The sequence below is a fragment of the Bos grunniens genome, chromosome 3, assembly GCF_055505025.1.
Source record: "Bos grunniens cultivar Pamir isolate PY7600 chromosome 3, Bosgru_T2T1.0, whole genome shotgun sequence".
NCBI classification, from domain to species: domain Eukaryota; kingdom Metazoa; phylum Chordata; class Mammalia; order Artiodactyla; family Bovidae; genus Bos; species Bos grunniens.
The window spans coordinates 100934387-100949178 of record NC_141167.1 but is presented as its reverse complement, the minus strand read 5'-3'; the positions used below and the strand labels follow the sequence as shown (position 1 = coordinate 100949178).

Here is a 14792-nt window from a genome sequence, read left to right as displayed (position 1 = left end):
TGGCAGATAAGGGTGTGTGGCCCTGGGTACACAGGTAGGGCCTTCTCTGCTTTTTTTTTTACTTTCTTTCCTTACTATTCTGTCAGAAAAAATAACCACCTGTGTTCTGGCTGCTGACAATGACACGGGACAGCTGCTTCGGAGAGTTTAGCATAGTGACAGCCTGAGTGACCACGAATCACTACAAAAGAGGTCCCCTGATCCTAGGCAGAGAAACTGACACGTAGGAATAGGGAGTCACTTAATGGATCAGGGGCTGGCTGAGCTGGGACCAGAACCCAGGTGGCCTGGCTCCCAGCCCAGCTGACCACACTGCTACCCACACAGCCTGGGCTAACCCAAAACAAGCAGTCCATTGAGCAACTGCACAAACAACAGTGAGTGATGGATGGTCAGAGCAAGAAACAGGCACAAAGCAACTGCAACTCCATCACTTCCTGGCCCCTAAATTTCCAGACAAGCCTGTAAAGTATGGTCACTTAAATGAGTTTGACCAGCAACTTGGCCCAGCTTTCAAGTTTGGAAACTTTTCATAGTCACTGCCAAAAGTAAAATTCGGCCTTGTACTGAGGGTGGAGCGTGCCTTTGAACCTCATACTTGGTCCTAATAAGTCTGTAGTACTGGAGTCAAGACTAGAAAGACGTAGTTAACAGATGGGCATAACCTGGTCCTGGGAGGGCCTTAGTGAAACAAGACAGCTTTAGATTTTTGAGACTCCTCATCTGTGGATCTTTCCTCCTACTTCAGATCTAGCTGGCAAAGGGAGTGGCTGTGACCTTAGTTTGGTCCCAGGCTCAAAATCTTCAACTCTAAACCCAGGGTATTACCAGGAGATATAGCTGTCTAGGAAGCTTCCTGTTTCAAGTGTCAATTTTCTGGTCTTGAGTTGGATAATTCTCAAGTGTCTATGCTCCTCTCCTTCCCTTTAGAATCTGAGGACCTCAGAAAGTAGTCAGGGGATAGAAAAGTCGACTGTTTGTTTTTAAATAGGCCTAAAGTCTATTCTAAAGGAGATCAGTCCTGTTCTTTGGAAGGAATGATGCTAAAGCTGAAACTCCAGTACTTTGGCCACCTCATGCGAAGAGTTGACTCATTGGAAAAGACTCTGATACTGGGAGGGATTGGGGGCAGGAGGAAAAGGGGGCAACAGAGGATGAGATGGCTGGATGGCATCATTGACTTGATGGACGTGAGTGTGAGAGAACTCCGGGAGATGGTGATGGACAGGGAGGCCTGGTGTGCTGCGATTCATGGGGTCGCAAAGAGTCTGACACGACTGAGCGACTGAACTGAACTGAACTGAAATGGGCACAGCATTTTGAAAATGCAAACCAGTTGCCACAATGTTAGGAATCTGAATTAAAATTCAGCATTTCTTTGGTCAGATTATAGCAGGGGGTGGCCCTATTTTGTGTTTGTCATAAAGAGGTTGTTATTAAATGGCTCTTCTTAAAACAGTCAACGTTTATCTAATATTTTATTCAATTAACAAATATGAAAAGTCTGCTCTGTGCCAGGCAAGGCTTATGGTTCTCATAGCCACAGGTCCTCCTACCTCACACAGCACTTAACCTGAGTTCTGCTTTATATAATATGGGCTTCTCTGGTGACTCAGATGGTAAAGAATCTGCCTGCAACGCGGTTCGATCCCTGGGTGGAGAAGATTCCCCTGGAGGAGGGAATGGCTACTCACTTGCCTGGAGCATTCCATGGACAGAGGGACCTGGTGAGCTAGTCCATGGCATTGCAAAGAGCTGAACATCACTGAGCAACTAACACTTTCACTTCATGTGTTGTACTAAAGTGTAAGGCCTTTGATGCCTGGAATTATGTCTTGTACATTTTTGTGATCCCAATATCAATGAGCACAATGCGTTGTACACAGTGAAGTGAAGTGAAGTGAAGTCGCTCAGTTGTGTCCGACTCTGCGGCTCCACCAGGCTTCTCAGTCCATGGGATTTTCCAGGCAAGAGTAGTGAGTTGCCATTTCCTGCTCCAGGGGATCTTCCCGACCCAGGGATCGAACCTGGGCCTCCCGCATTGGAGGCGGACGCTTTACCCACTGAGCCCCCAGGGAAGCCCATACAGTACACAGTAGGGACTCAATATTTGTGAATGAACTATGCGATAGCATAGTTGTTGTTAAAAGGCGTTACCAAAAAAGCACAACATAACTTGTTTTGATTGCGCTATCTAAAGTAGATATGTCAAGAGGGTATAATTGTTATGCAAGTAAACAAATATTGAGTGTTTATAGAGAAAAGCATGTTCACTACAGGAGTGAAGGAGAGAGAGTGCATAACTGGGTGGAGACTGATCTGGAAGAAGCGTTGTTAATTTTCCTCCGGTCAGTCCAGAATGATCGTGTAGGGTAACTAGAATTTCAGTCTTCTGGTTCTCTGAAAATTTTCATCTCTCTCACCTTTCTAGAACTACCCCGCCTCTTTCTGCTTCTTCCCAAAGGGCTGTGTCCAACTCACTACACCTTAAAGTCTCAAGAGTCCACCCAGTACCCATCTAACTCCGGCTCAAGAACTCTCCAGACCAGGGACTTTAGGAACACCCGCCAGGAAAACACGGGTTCAGGAGCGGGGCAAGCGCCAAACTGGTCGTAGCCTGGGGAGCGGCGCTCAGGGCGGGGCTGTTACGGGGCGGGGCCGGGCCGGGCCGGGCCGGGCGGGGCGGGGCGGGAGGAGGCTCGGGGGCCGCTTGAGTGTCACCACCAACCAGCTCCGGCCGGAAACTGGCGCTTGTTTCCGGCCGGACGGCCGAAAACCACCGATCCTGAACCAGCAGCCCGGAGTCCGAGTGGCGACCGAGTGTGGAGCAGGCAAAAAGCCACTGGGGAAGCCAGTCCAGATCAGTCCTGTCTGGCTCCAGCTCCTGATCCTGTGCGGAGCAGCAGCCGCGGTCTCAGTCTCAGCCAACGCCTCCGCCTCCATCGTCGACGGGGGAGGGGCCGGCCGGACCCCTGGGTCACAGCCGAGGAATGAGGAGAGGCAGCCGGGCCCCGCGCTCCGCCCCGGCCTAGGGCCTTGCCCCAGGAGCCGCGAGGGTAACGGAGCCCCCGCATTGTCACCCTCCCCCGTCTGTTCCCGCCCCTCCCGCCTCTTCAGACTCCCAAACTCTGACCCTCTGATCGCCACTGTCCCTCTTCTCCTTTCTGATTGTATTTCACCCGGAGCCGTGTCCTCTCGGCACCCGCTCCTCTCCCTGACTGTTCCTTGTTTGGTCCCAACCTTTCTCCCGTTACTCCTCCCTTTCACCTGAGTCCCACCTTCCCAGTCCCCCTTCCCCGTTCGTGGCCTCCCTTAGCTGTGCTGGGCAGTTTGGACGGTTCTCCTTGTCAGCTAGACTTTCGGGGAGGGATGGTGGAATTTTAAGGTGGCTAGGAGTGCCGGCTACTACTCTCATAGTACGATAAAGTTCATTTTAAAGTCTCAAAATGAGCAGAAACCAAACTGTTCTGCCATATCGATAGTTAAACTGAGGTGCGTCCAGTAATGGAGGAAGGGAGCGAATAAGAAGTGTGTATATGAGAAAGAGAGTGATAGAAAGATAGATTGATTCTATGGCAGGCTTATGAACTTTGGGGAAAAAAAAAGTTGCCATGAGCCGATGGAAACTTTAGAAGCTGATGATGAGTAAGCCGGGGGCTGCGTGATCTCACTCCTCTTCTCATAATTACTAGGTTAACGGTGTGGCTCCGGTCGGGATGGAATGGGATTTGTTTACTGGGCCGGCGTATTTTTAGCTTGTCAGCTCACAAGGACCAGCGCTCTGAGTCTCTCTCTCCCCCTCTCTGTCTCTCTTCCTCTCTCTTTTTCTCACCCTTCTCTACCTCTGTGTTTAGTCTCTGGAACCTAGGTGGCTTCTCTGGGCACAATAAATATAAAAATTAAACTAAAATAGGTTTTATATAAGAGATTCTCCCCAACTCTTTAGGGAGTTTTCGTGAATGCAAAGGCAAAAATTAGTTGACTTGTAATTCATATATGTATAAAATACTTTCTATAAAATCAGAAACAGGTAATTGTTTAGTCTTTGACTTATCGTACTGTATATTTAGATGTTAGAGGACGCTGGAACCCTTTGTCTTTCAACCTATTTCTCAAGTGAAAAAGGACAGAGGGAAGAAGTAGTAGGAAGGTGGGTCCATAAGGGTAGCTAGTCTTAAATCTTTTAAAAACATTTTCTATACTACTTAACTTTAAAAGAGAGAAAATTTCCTTCCTAATAAATGAGGTTGCATTCTTGATGGAGAAGACAGTAGGGACTTATGCTGGGTGGCTAGGGAGAATCAGACTTGTAATTAAACATTTGCTGTGCATAATTTACAAATGAATACATTATGGGCAAACAATTATACTCTTTGTCCTCATTGTTTTTCCCAGCCTTTCTTTTAAAGGTTAATAACCAACCTGCTGTGCTAGTCTATTGATATTTTGAAGGCTGGACAGGACTGTAAAATAAATTGATGTTGTTCACGGGGAAGCCGAATACCAGTCTGTTCTAATTTCCACTAGCTACTCGGCATGCCTCGGAGCACCTCCCTAAGTTGGTGGCCAGTTACTTTGTACTTAGAGATTACAAATGAATACACATATTAGGTCATGCCAGGAGTAATTGAGAAGTTAAACGCACTGAAAAGATTTTCCAAAACTGAAATAGATTATTTTTCGATTTTTTCTGTTTTGGATTATCAGTACCTTTCTACCGATAATCATCCATTAACATGAATGAATAATTTAGAATTGAACAGATACCCACTTTGGACAGTATGCTTTGAAGCAGAAAGGAAAGAAGGAAAATAGTTTTCAAACTACTGTCATTTTTGTTGTTGTTTTTGCCTACTTTGACTTATCCCTTTCATTTAATGCCAAAGACTTCCTTGTGAAAAAAAAGTAAACCTTTGCCAAAGAAAGGTCTGTATACTGACTTGTATAAGGCAGGCTGACCAGTAATGGATGTTAATTATTGGTTGGACTTTGATGTAGTTATGTTGCCAGTAACTTGGAAATTTTCCTGATGCTTTTTTCCCTTAATCTCTTTCTTTGGGGCTCCTATTGAAAATGATTTAATTTGGAGGGTACTATCTAATTTTTCAAAATTACACACACTGTTCCAGAGTCTGTTGACTACCAATAATTGTTTTAATTTGTGAGTTAGTTGGTGCCATTATTAGTGATGATATCTGGCAAATTCAGCTTATATCTGTATTTAGCAACTTGCCCTAGTTGAACTACCTGTATTATTCCCAGGGTTGGGGTTAGGGGTGGAGATTGAAGGGGTGAATAAAATCCTGTAAGTGTAGGGCAACCCAATAGCCCATCACTGTTTTTAGTTGTCAGAGGCTTTGTTTGGAATTTTGAGTTTCAATATACGTTACTAAGTGAATTATGATGGAATAACTCAGTATTAAAAATAAGTTTTCAGATTGTTATGGGGCCATTTGTTAAAGTTTTAGAGCTCCTGAATGTCTCAAGCATGCTAAGTATGCTGGAAGAGGACATTGTAAGGGAGCACTTTTTCTCCTTACCCCAGACACCCATCCCATCAGGGAAAAAATCCTGAAACAATGCTTTGAAGTGTGACTTCAGCAGTATCTTTCCTATGCAAGCTTAGGAGCTGTGGAATGGCAGCCTGGAATCCACTCAGCAGCCCCTGATAAGTGAGATAATTAAAATCTGTGTAACTAGAATATAGATGGTGTAACTAGAATATAGGTGCAGAACAGTTTTTTCATGAATGCCTGAAATTAGTTGATTTTTCAGTATGATACAAGAAGGAAGTTGATTTTTTTTAAAGTAATAAATCCTTACTGAATAATGATTGAACACTCCTGTGGATAAGACAGTCTCCAAGCTCCAGTGACAGGCTTTGGGGAGATACGAAAGATGTAAAAAACAGATGTTCTTGCCCTTGGGAGCAGGGTGATGTTGGGGAAGGCAGTACATAAATGAGAAAGCAGACTGTTATTATAAGATTTAACATTTAGGAAAAAGCATGTAAACAAAACCACGTTTAATGTGCTACAAATGGGATACGTGAAGACGAATGAGGTAAATTAGAGAAGATTTGAATCAGGAAAATTTGAAATGGACTTGGGAGGTTATGGATTAGAGTCATAATGATGCGTGGTGTATGGAGTTAGGTGGATCTTGGTTCAAATCGTGGCTCTACTGTGACCTTGGACAGTTTACTTCTCCATCTTTATTTATATAATATATGTGAGTAAGTAAGTGAAATAGTTATTTTGTGTTGGGAGTAAAAGGAAATAGATCTTCTGGGCAGAAAGTATAGAATGTACAGTGTGCAGTTATGGTATGAATGACTAAGTTGTGTTTGTGGGGAGAATAAATAAGAATGACTAGAGAAAATGTGGGTTGCTCAAGTCATGGGTAGAGCAGGCAAGAGGGTGGAGGGGACTCAGAGGCCAGACTCTGTTGGGTGTTGATGAAAGGGTCAATAGAGTCATTGTAGGTCCTTGAACAAAGGATGGATTTAGTGAGAAGTAGTGAGCCCTCTGGTCCAGGAACTCAGGGACAAGGAGGCAAGCGCCAATACACTGTGACTCCTTCTTTTCTGGAATATCCAGGCCTAAAGAGATCAGCCAGGAGATGTAAGATTCCTTGTAGAAGTCTTTGTATTCACACACCTTACTCACTCTATTGAACTCTGCTTGTTACTGTCTCACATTGTACCAGCCTGTGAGGCAGTCGTGCGTCTATGGTTGGATTCTCTTCAAGCTTATGGTAAGGACAGTGTTGTGTTTCAAGTGCATTTGACTTTCAGTTATCTCTGCTATTGTAGGGAGCACTAGTTTAGGTAATTCAGAGCTTAAGAAATTTCTTGTTTTAAAAATCATACTTATTTTAGTGTTTGGGGATCATACTGATGGAATGAATTTGCATTTCTATTTCTAAACCTGAATTACCTGATAGGAAAATATACTGATAGTCAAGAACCATCAATCTTGAATTAAAAATTTTGCCTCAGAAATCCATAAAATGAACAGTCCATATGAGGATAATTAAGACTGGGCTACACTGAGTCTGTTAATGAAGACCGATTTCTTTTCAAATATCTGTGTGGGTCCAATGTGGCCTCTCAGCTGTCTGCTTTATTCCTAAGAGCGATTGGTAGAAGATGCCTATGTTGCATTCTGAATAAGTCTTTACTCACAATATCTGGAGAAGTCCTGTTGTATCAGACTGCATTGTTGAAGATTAAGCTGGCCTTTTCAAAGGATTTGAGCTTTGTATAGGCTCTGCCGGTATTAGCTCCTTTGAAAATCTATTAGATTTTTTCCTCCTGAAGTAAACTTGTTGAAAATATGGCCAATTTAAGAAAAAAAGAGAAAAAGGAAGGCGACATGTCCATGCTTAAGAAGTAAACCAAAAAAAAAAAAAAAAATCACACAGCTGTTCTTCCATCTTTGTTCTTTCATTTGACTTGTTTTCCTTCATCCTTGCCTACCCCAGCCTTCTCATAATCATTACCGAACTATGTGCTTGTGATGTCATGGGCGGAGGATTATTATTTACCACTGAAGTCAGGAGATTGTATTTCTAAGCTAAAATTCAGAGGTGGAAAAATCAGGCATTTTCATTTATGCAGTTTAGTTCAGGATTATTTGTAACTGTGTTTTTTAGAATTATGTCTTATACCTTAGACTATAAGAAATAGTTTTGCTTAGGAGAGACCACTAAACTATTATTTTTTGTGACTTGCTGTGAATTTGGTTCTATTAGGTGGTATGAAGGATCAGAAAAAATGACAGTTTTGTGCCCTTGAGGAATTTACAGTCCAGTTGGGAGTAAGGGGAATAGGAAGAGGTGAATACCTACTGAGCCTCTTTATGCCAGAGAAAATTTTAAAATATGAAAGTATATTACCAATTGGATAATACAGATCTCAAACCATAAGTATTTGGGGAGAAGAATACTCAGGTAATTATGAGTGATTTCACAGAGGAATTGTAGTTTACTCCAGATCTTTAGAAAATTGTATTAGGTGCAGGAAATGAAGATGAAGCAAATAACAAAAAAATTATTTCATTTTGGAGCTTGGAGAGATCAAGCAAAAACTTGGAAACAGGAATGTACTTGGGGTGTTCTTGGGGTGGTAATGAGACTGACCTGAGTTGCAGTGAATAGTCATAAAACAAAGATGGTTAGGTTGATTTGGAGCTGTGTTTATAGAGGGTCTTAAAAGTCAGGCTTATGAGTTTAGATTTTAAATAATGGAAAACAGCTAACCACTGAGAATTTTTTATAGGATCATAATATGATGATAACAGAAAATTTGGCTTGGAGGGAAGGGAGGTGAGCACCTGGGGTGTATGAGGTGATGAGATCTGAACTAGGGTTGTGGAGGGGAAAGAGTGAAAAAAAGATTGTGAAGGGAAAATTGAAATCAGTGAGGACTGGATGTGGAAGATGAAGGAGAGTGATCCGTCAAACGTGACTATGGCGTTTTAAGCCTGGGTTTCTGAGACATTGACTGGAGTAAAGAAGTTGGGGAGGTTTCCTCATTTCTTAGGGAAATATGATGAGCTCAATTGGAAACGTTTTGAACTTAAAAAGTGGCAATGAAATGTCCAAATGAAAGCTGTTCCAGTTGTTAGAGATGAGCCTTAGCTTGTGGAGAGGTGGGGGTAAATAATGCTTGAAAGTGTGGTTTTGGAGTTCATTAACATTGCTGTGATAGCTGTAGCCAAGCAAATGAATAAGCTCTCTGAAGACTAGAGTTTAGGGAAAGAGCAGAAGGCCACAGATTGTGGTACCGATAAGCACTACTGTTCTCTATTCTTCAGGCCATCTTAATCGAGTTTTTCCTTCTCCTTTCATCTTTTCCATTCCTGTCTTCCCTACTCCATCAGTCCTTTGAATGTGTCTTACCTTGTGAGCACTGTCTTAGGCACTGAGGAAACAGATAAGTCAGACAAGTTCTCTGCCTACAGGGAGTTCGTGGGTCTAGTGGAAGACAGATGTGTCAACATATAGATGAAGTGAAGTGTGATTGATGTTGTGATAAAGGTATGTAGGGGGCAGTTCTGCCTTGGACGTTCAGAGGGTTAGAAAGTGCCTCCCAGAGGAGATGATATTTGAGCTGAGTCTTGAAAGATGAGTTAAGGATGTACCCTACAGATTAGAGAGAGAAGTACACTCAAGGCTGAGAAAACAGCATGAATAAATGCTTAAAGGAACGAAACAGCCAGACTTCTTCAGGTAACTTTTAAGTAGTTATTAATATTATAGTTGGAGGACAGGGTTGGAGGTCAGGGATGAGGCTGGAGAATTAGGTAAGGCTGATCATGGACAGTTTTATCTTGCGCTGCATGAAATGATAAGCCATTTCAGGGTTTTTAAACATTAAGTGATAAAGTTTCATGTTCTAGAAAGATTATTTTGTCAGTGGTATAGAGAGAGTAGATTGGAGAGGAACAGAGCAAAAGACTTTTGAAATAACTTACTAATACATTTTTTGTTGAGTGATCATGTTTGTAGAAATAGAATCAGAGAACAAGAGGGACTATTCCCCTTTCTTAGTCTCCCTCATTGATTTTCAGATGGAATACCTGAGATTTACTCCGGATCACAGAAGTAGTGAAGTGATGGCTTAGTCTGAAATTCAGTATTCATGGCTGTAATGTAGTGGGTGACTAATAAATATTAGCTCACCTCTCTAATTCCCTCACAAGTCCTGTTGCAGTGTTTGTTCCATTCTGCCACGCTGCATTGTGCTTGAAGACAGAAGGACTTCTGTCATTTCATTCCATCGTCCTTTATTCTAGTCGAGAGTGAGCAGTGGTATCTTCCCGGGTCTGACTGAGGAATATCTGCCCTAAGAGTGCCATGGGGATTTGGGGCTTTGGCCTGGGGCAGTTGGACGCCCTGGAGCGGAGTGACTAGGATGTTAGAATTCTTCAGTGATTCAAGTGATTCAGATGTGGAGGGATGTCAAGGTATTTGTTTTATTGTGTGTGCAGATGTATTCATCTCTCCTACTAAGTTCCCTTCTAGTTTTCTTTTAAACTTAGTTTTAAGCTGTATCAGTGGAACTTTGGTAAAAGAAATAAGTTATGATAAATTGGGTACCAGCAAAAAGTATATCTAAAAAAAAAAGATTTGTCATTATTCTTGGATTCTACCTCTTTCTTCCCCATGTTTTTAAAGTCATTGGGTTTTTGTGAAGGTAAATTGTTTGGGTTTAAAGTGCAATGTAAGAATTTGGATTTTGTGTTTTAAGTCTTTTTTTTGCTGGAGAAGAACAGAATAGGATAGAGGACATCTTAGCGGTCCTTAGGTTCCCCTGGGGAAAGCTGGAACATGAGGGGGATGTGGAAGGATGGATATCTTCCATTGACAAGCCTTCATCAAAACTGATTTATGAGTTCCTTACTCCTTCCTCTGGGCTCTGTCAACATCTTCTCTAGAGAAAGGCCTTGGATTGGAGACTGTCCACTTCAGCAGAGCTGCCAATTCTTAATTCTTTCTCAAGTGGGCAAGGGTACATTTTGTTTTTGTTTGTGAGTGTTTGGGGGAGGGGTGGAGAGAGAGGAGGCACAGAATAGCCACTCATAGTGAGTCTTTATCTGAATTCCTATGTAACTGGAAGTTTCCTTGGCTTTGTTTTAGGGGAGATGACTTGGTTACGCAGGCATTTAAGTTACGTGGGAAGGTGGTTCTCATTCCCTTCAGTTATCTGATCTAGGATGGCAATAAATACTTCTTTCTTGTCCATATTTGTCAGCCTCCGCCCACTGCCCCCCCCACCCCCCACTATGCTCTCAGTGCTTTTTGTGCACACTGGGTGAGGGATATGAAGGATCCTCTTCAGTCTAAAACGGAGCTTGTCAAGTGTTCTCTGGAAGTTTAGGGGAACCTAAACCAGCTCCTGATTACTCTTGTGTTAATGACTCCCCTATTCTTCCAGTCTCCGGGCCCTTTCTTAATTTAAACACTTTGAATAATAAGATATTTTAAATATTTTGGAAAGTTCAGGGGGAAAAACCCTGACATAATTTTGAGCCCACAACCCAGATTTAGTGGATATTAACATTTTGTCAGGTTTATTTTAGATTTCTTGCTGTTTTTAAGATATAAACTGTTAAGTATTAGATATAGCCAAAGTCCTACTCTGCATCCTTATCCCCTTCCTCTTTCCTGGGAAATGAATACTGGCCTAAATTGGTATGTATCATTGCATTTTATGTTTTATACTTTAAAAAAAATGTGTAATGTAGGCACAAGCAACATATAGTTTTATTTTGAAATCATAAATAAAAATCAGAATCATACTGCAGGTATTTTTTGCAACCCTGTCTCTCAGTGCTGTTTTTCAGAACTATTTACATGTAGATCTAGTTCATTTAATCACCTGATCTTTAAGCCTGTTTCCTCCACTGCCCTCCCCACTTGTCTTGTGAAATAGTCTTACCATCAAAGTCCCAGTTTAAACCCTATCTTCCATGAAAACTTTCCTGATTTTTCTCCTCCTGCAAGCTGTAATCTTTCCTATTTCTAAAGCTGCCTATCATTTTATTGATGCTGATCTGGTCGTAGTTGTGTATTTTTGTATTTTAGTTTATTTATGCCCTTGGCTTGCCTCTTTTATACTGTGAGCTCCTTGAAAGGAGATAAGTAGTTTCTTTTATCTTTATATCCCTCATATTTACTTGCCACAGTAACATAAACATATTAGGCATTTAGTCACTTAGTGACTAAATGGTTAATTAATGAATAAAACAATAAAAACAGTCCTCTGAGTTGGTGAGCTGTGTAATTATGAGCAATATAATGTGGCCTTTATGAAAAATAAAGCTTATAAAGAAACATCCAGCACTGTAAATTATATAAAAATGTACATAAATGTTGAGTGCATTTAAGACTGACTTCCTATAGAAGATGAGAGCAAACATTCCTGAGAAATGAAATGAAAATTGATTGGTGATATCATCCCAATGAGGAAACTCCTGGGAATTGATCCTGATGGCATTTGAGGCAGTATACTTCTGTGGCCAGACTCATTTCACTAGCTATCAAATTCTGCTATTGTCATCAAGGCCTTGACACCTTCCCTGGAGATTTACATTGGTGGTGAGAAAAAGCAGCCTATCTGTTCACTTAATAAATACTGCTGAGAAACAGGAATTCTTTGGTCTCTGAAAAAGAAGGCCTAATAAATGTACACATTTGTGTGTATATGTACATATACTTTTAACAGCACCATTTTTATCGATGAGAATAGATTGTATCTCGGCAAAATATTCTTAAGCTTTTAATTCTGGAATGTGTAGTACCAACATAACATTGTTTAGGCCTCACCAAAGCCCTTCCCTCCCCTGCCAGGAAGAAATTAAATGTTAAGTTGAACTATAATGAAATTGCAATTTTATAGATAAAATAAGTCATACATCACCAATGGTTATTCTTTAAACTTATGTTTAGGTTGTTATGTTTAATGGTTATTGTGTTAAATGGTTATTGCTTAATCTTGTATTTAATGGTCATTGCTTAAACTGTGGTTAAACTTAATAGGTCAGGTCTTGATTTCCTGTTGGGGTTCTGAAGAACATTATCACAGACCTTTTTGAAGTGAATAATTCCAACTCTATTTATAATTCTAAAATGCACTTTTGAACTTTACAACAGATTTTCTTTTTGTAGTTATCTTTAGCTCCGATTTTGGATAAAATGTTCTTATTTCTCAGCAGACATTTAGTATATTGAGGAAGGTTGTGGGCGAGTGTGTGAATGTTTTAGGGCATACAACCTCACCTCAGGAAAATGAGCCTGAGATGAAAACTCTTGCCGTCAGTAGCTGTACATGTAATTGATTGAATTGATTTTAATGAGCTTACAATCTTTGAGTAAGTGATTCCCCCACTATCATTTCCTGCCACCCTCTCATGTCTCTTCTCTAGTCTTGATAAGGGAGATCTGGGGTGGTGGGGAAAACCATGGAAGACAAAACTTCTTGTCACCATTGACTTTATCTGGAGACTTAAAAGGGAAGAGTGTAAGAGCCCTAACTCCTAGCACCAGATTCCTACCTGTGGTTCCCCCAACAGTTCTTAGGTTAAAAGGGAAGAGGAATGCGGATGTCAGGGGAAAGAGCAAAGAAACAGTGTAGATAGCGGGAGTTAACAGATATCATAGAATAGGACTGAGGAACAGAAATGGGGGGAAAGGGATATGCATACAGATTTAACAGGTTCTGTTTCCTCCTGTCATCCCAAACCTGGCTTAGAATTCTTTATAAACCTTGTACCTTAACTATACCAAAGGTATATTGAGGAGGCCACATCAGCTTTGAAAGTATCATCTTTGTGTTCTAAAATCATTCTTTGAAAAGTCAGGTCATTTTAAATGAGGTGGTCTACTAGTGCCTTTTGAATCATTAATAACTGACTTCAAAGGAAAAGAATTCATCTGAGGCTTTAGAACTTTGTCTTGATATTTACATGAAGATAGTCCCATGTGAGGAACTGAGGCAAGATAATGGGAACATATAATAATGCTAACAAAAATATTTTAGGTAGTATGCTCTCATTTCTTTTAAAAACTTTCCTGCTCTTTTGAGTTCCTTTGTGAGTATTTGGTTTCATCATTGAACTGGGAGCTCACCTGGCTGAGTGTGTAGACTCTTCATTTTCTGAAAATTTCCCTTAGTACTACGGGCAAGATTATCTAATATGAGGAATACTTGGTCCCTGTTTACTGACCGGGGATAAAGACTTCCCAGACTCCTCAGAATTCTGAAAATAGAATTTGAGAGTTAGACTTAAGATTTGCTGCACCCTAACTTCTTTGGCTGCCTGAAGTAAATTCTAGCTATTTGACACGAGGTAACCTCTCATTTTAACATTAGGGTCCTTCTGTCACACTTGTAATTTTTTGTAGTATTCTAGTTCATTATGGAAATTAAGATTGAAAAAAGTCATCTGTGCAGACTTTCCTTGATGTTTGCTTCCTGGCTGAGATGATAAATTCCTTTTTACTGAACACGTGTTGTGTACTGGAATTTGGACAAGATGCTCTAAGGAGATGCCAAGGTTTTGTTACCTACTAAATAAACTAAACAAGTATTAGGAGAATTGGCTCCTTGGGAATTTATATTCTGGGTTAAAATAGGATGCAAACACAGAGACACATTTTTAGAAAAAAGAAAAACAGACTGTGTAGTATTATGTTTAATTTCACATAGTATTTTAGAATGGAAAAGGAATTTACATATTGTCATCATTTTCTGGGTGAGGAAAATGAGGCCCAGAATATTTAAATGACTTGTTCAAGGCAGTTACCCTCACCAACAAACATTTTATTGGCTATCTGCCCTCTGAAATGGAGAAGGCAATGGCACCCCACTCCAGTACTCTTGCCTGGAAAATCCCACGGACAGAGGAGGCTGGTAGGCTGCAGTCCATGGGGTTGCTGGGAGTCGGACACGAGTGAGCGACTTCACTTTCACTTTTCACTTTCATGCATTGGAGAAGGAAATGGCAACCCACTCCAGTGTTCTTGCCTGGAGAATCCCGGGATGGGGGAGCCTGGTGGGCTGCAGTCTATGGGGTCACACAGAGTTGGACACGACTGAAGCGACTTAGCAGCAGCAACAGCCCTTTGAAAAGTTAGGCCTCAGGTATAGAAAAATTAAAGTCATCAAGAACTTAATAATTAGTTATGAAGACTGAATGTTTGCATAAAAAGAAAACTAGTAATACAAAGTCATGGGTATTAAGTCTCAATACCCATGACGTTACATATGTTCTCCAACCCATGGT

At 41.2% G+C, this 14792-nt stretch overlaps 1 protein-coding gene across 2 annotated transcripts in view; it reads left to right on the top strand.

The window, feature by feature from the left end:
- The first annotated feature begins 2800 nt into the window (after positions 1 to 2800).
- Positions 2801 to 14792, top strand: part of OTUD7B (OTU deubiquitinase 7B) — a 57567-nt gene continuing 45575 nt past the window's right edge. For both annotated transcript variants that reach the window (XM_086392366.1, XM_086392364.1), the window contains exon 1: positions 2801 to 3056. The gene's annotated coding sequence lies outside the window, so the exon portion shown is untranslated. The remainder of the gene's footprint in view (positions 3057 to 14792) is intronic.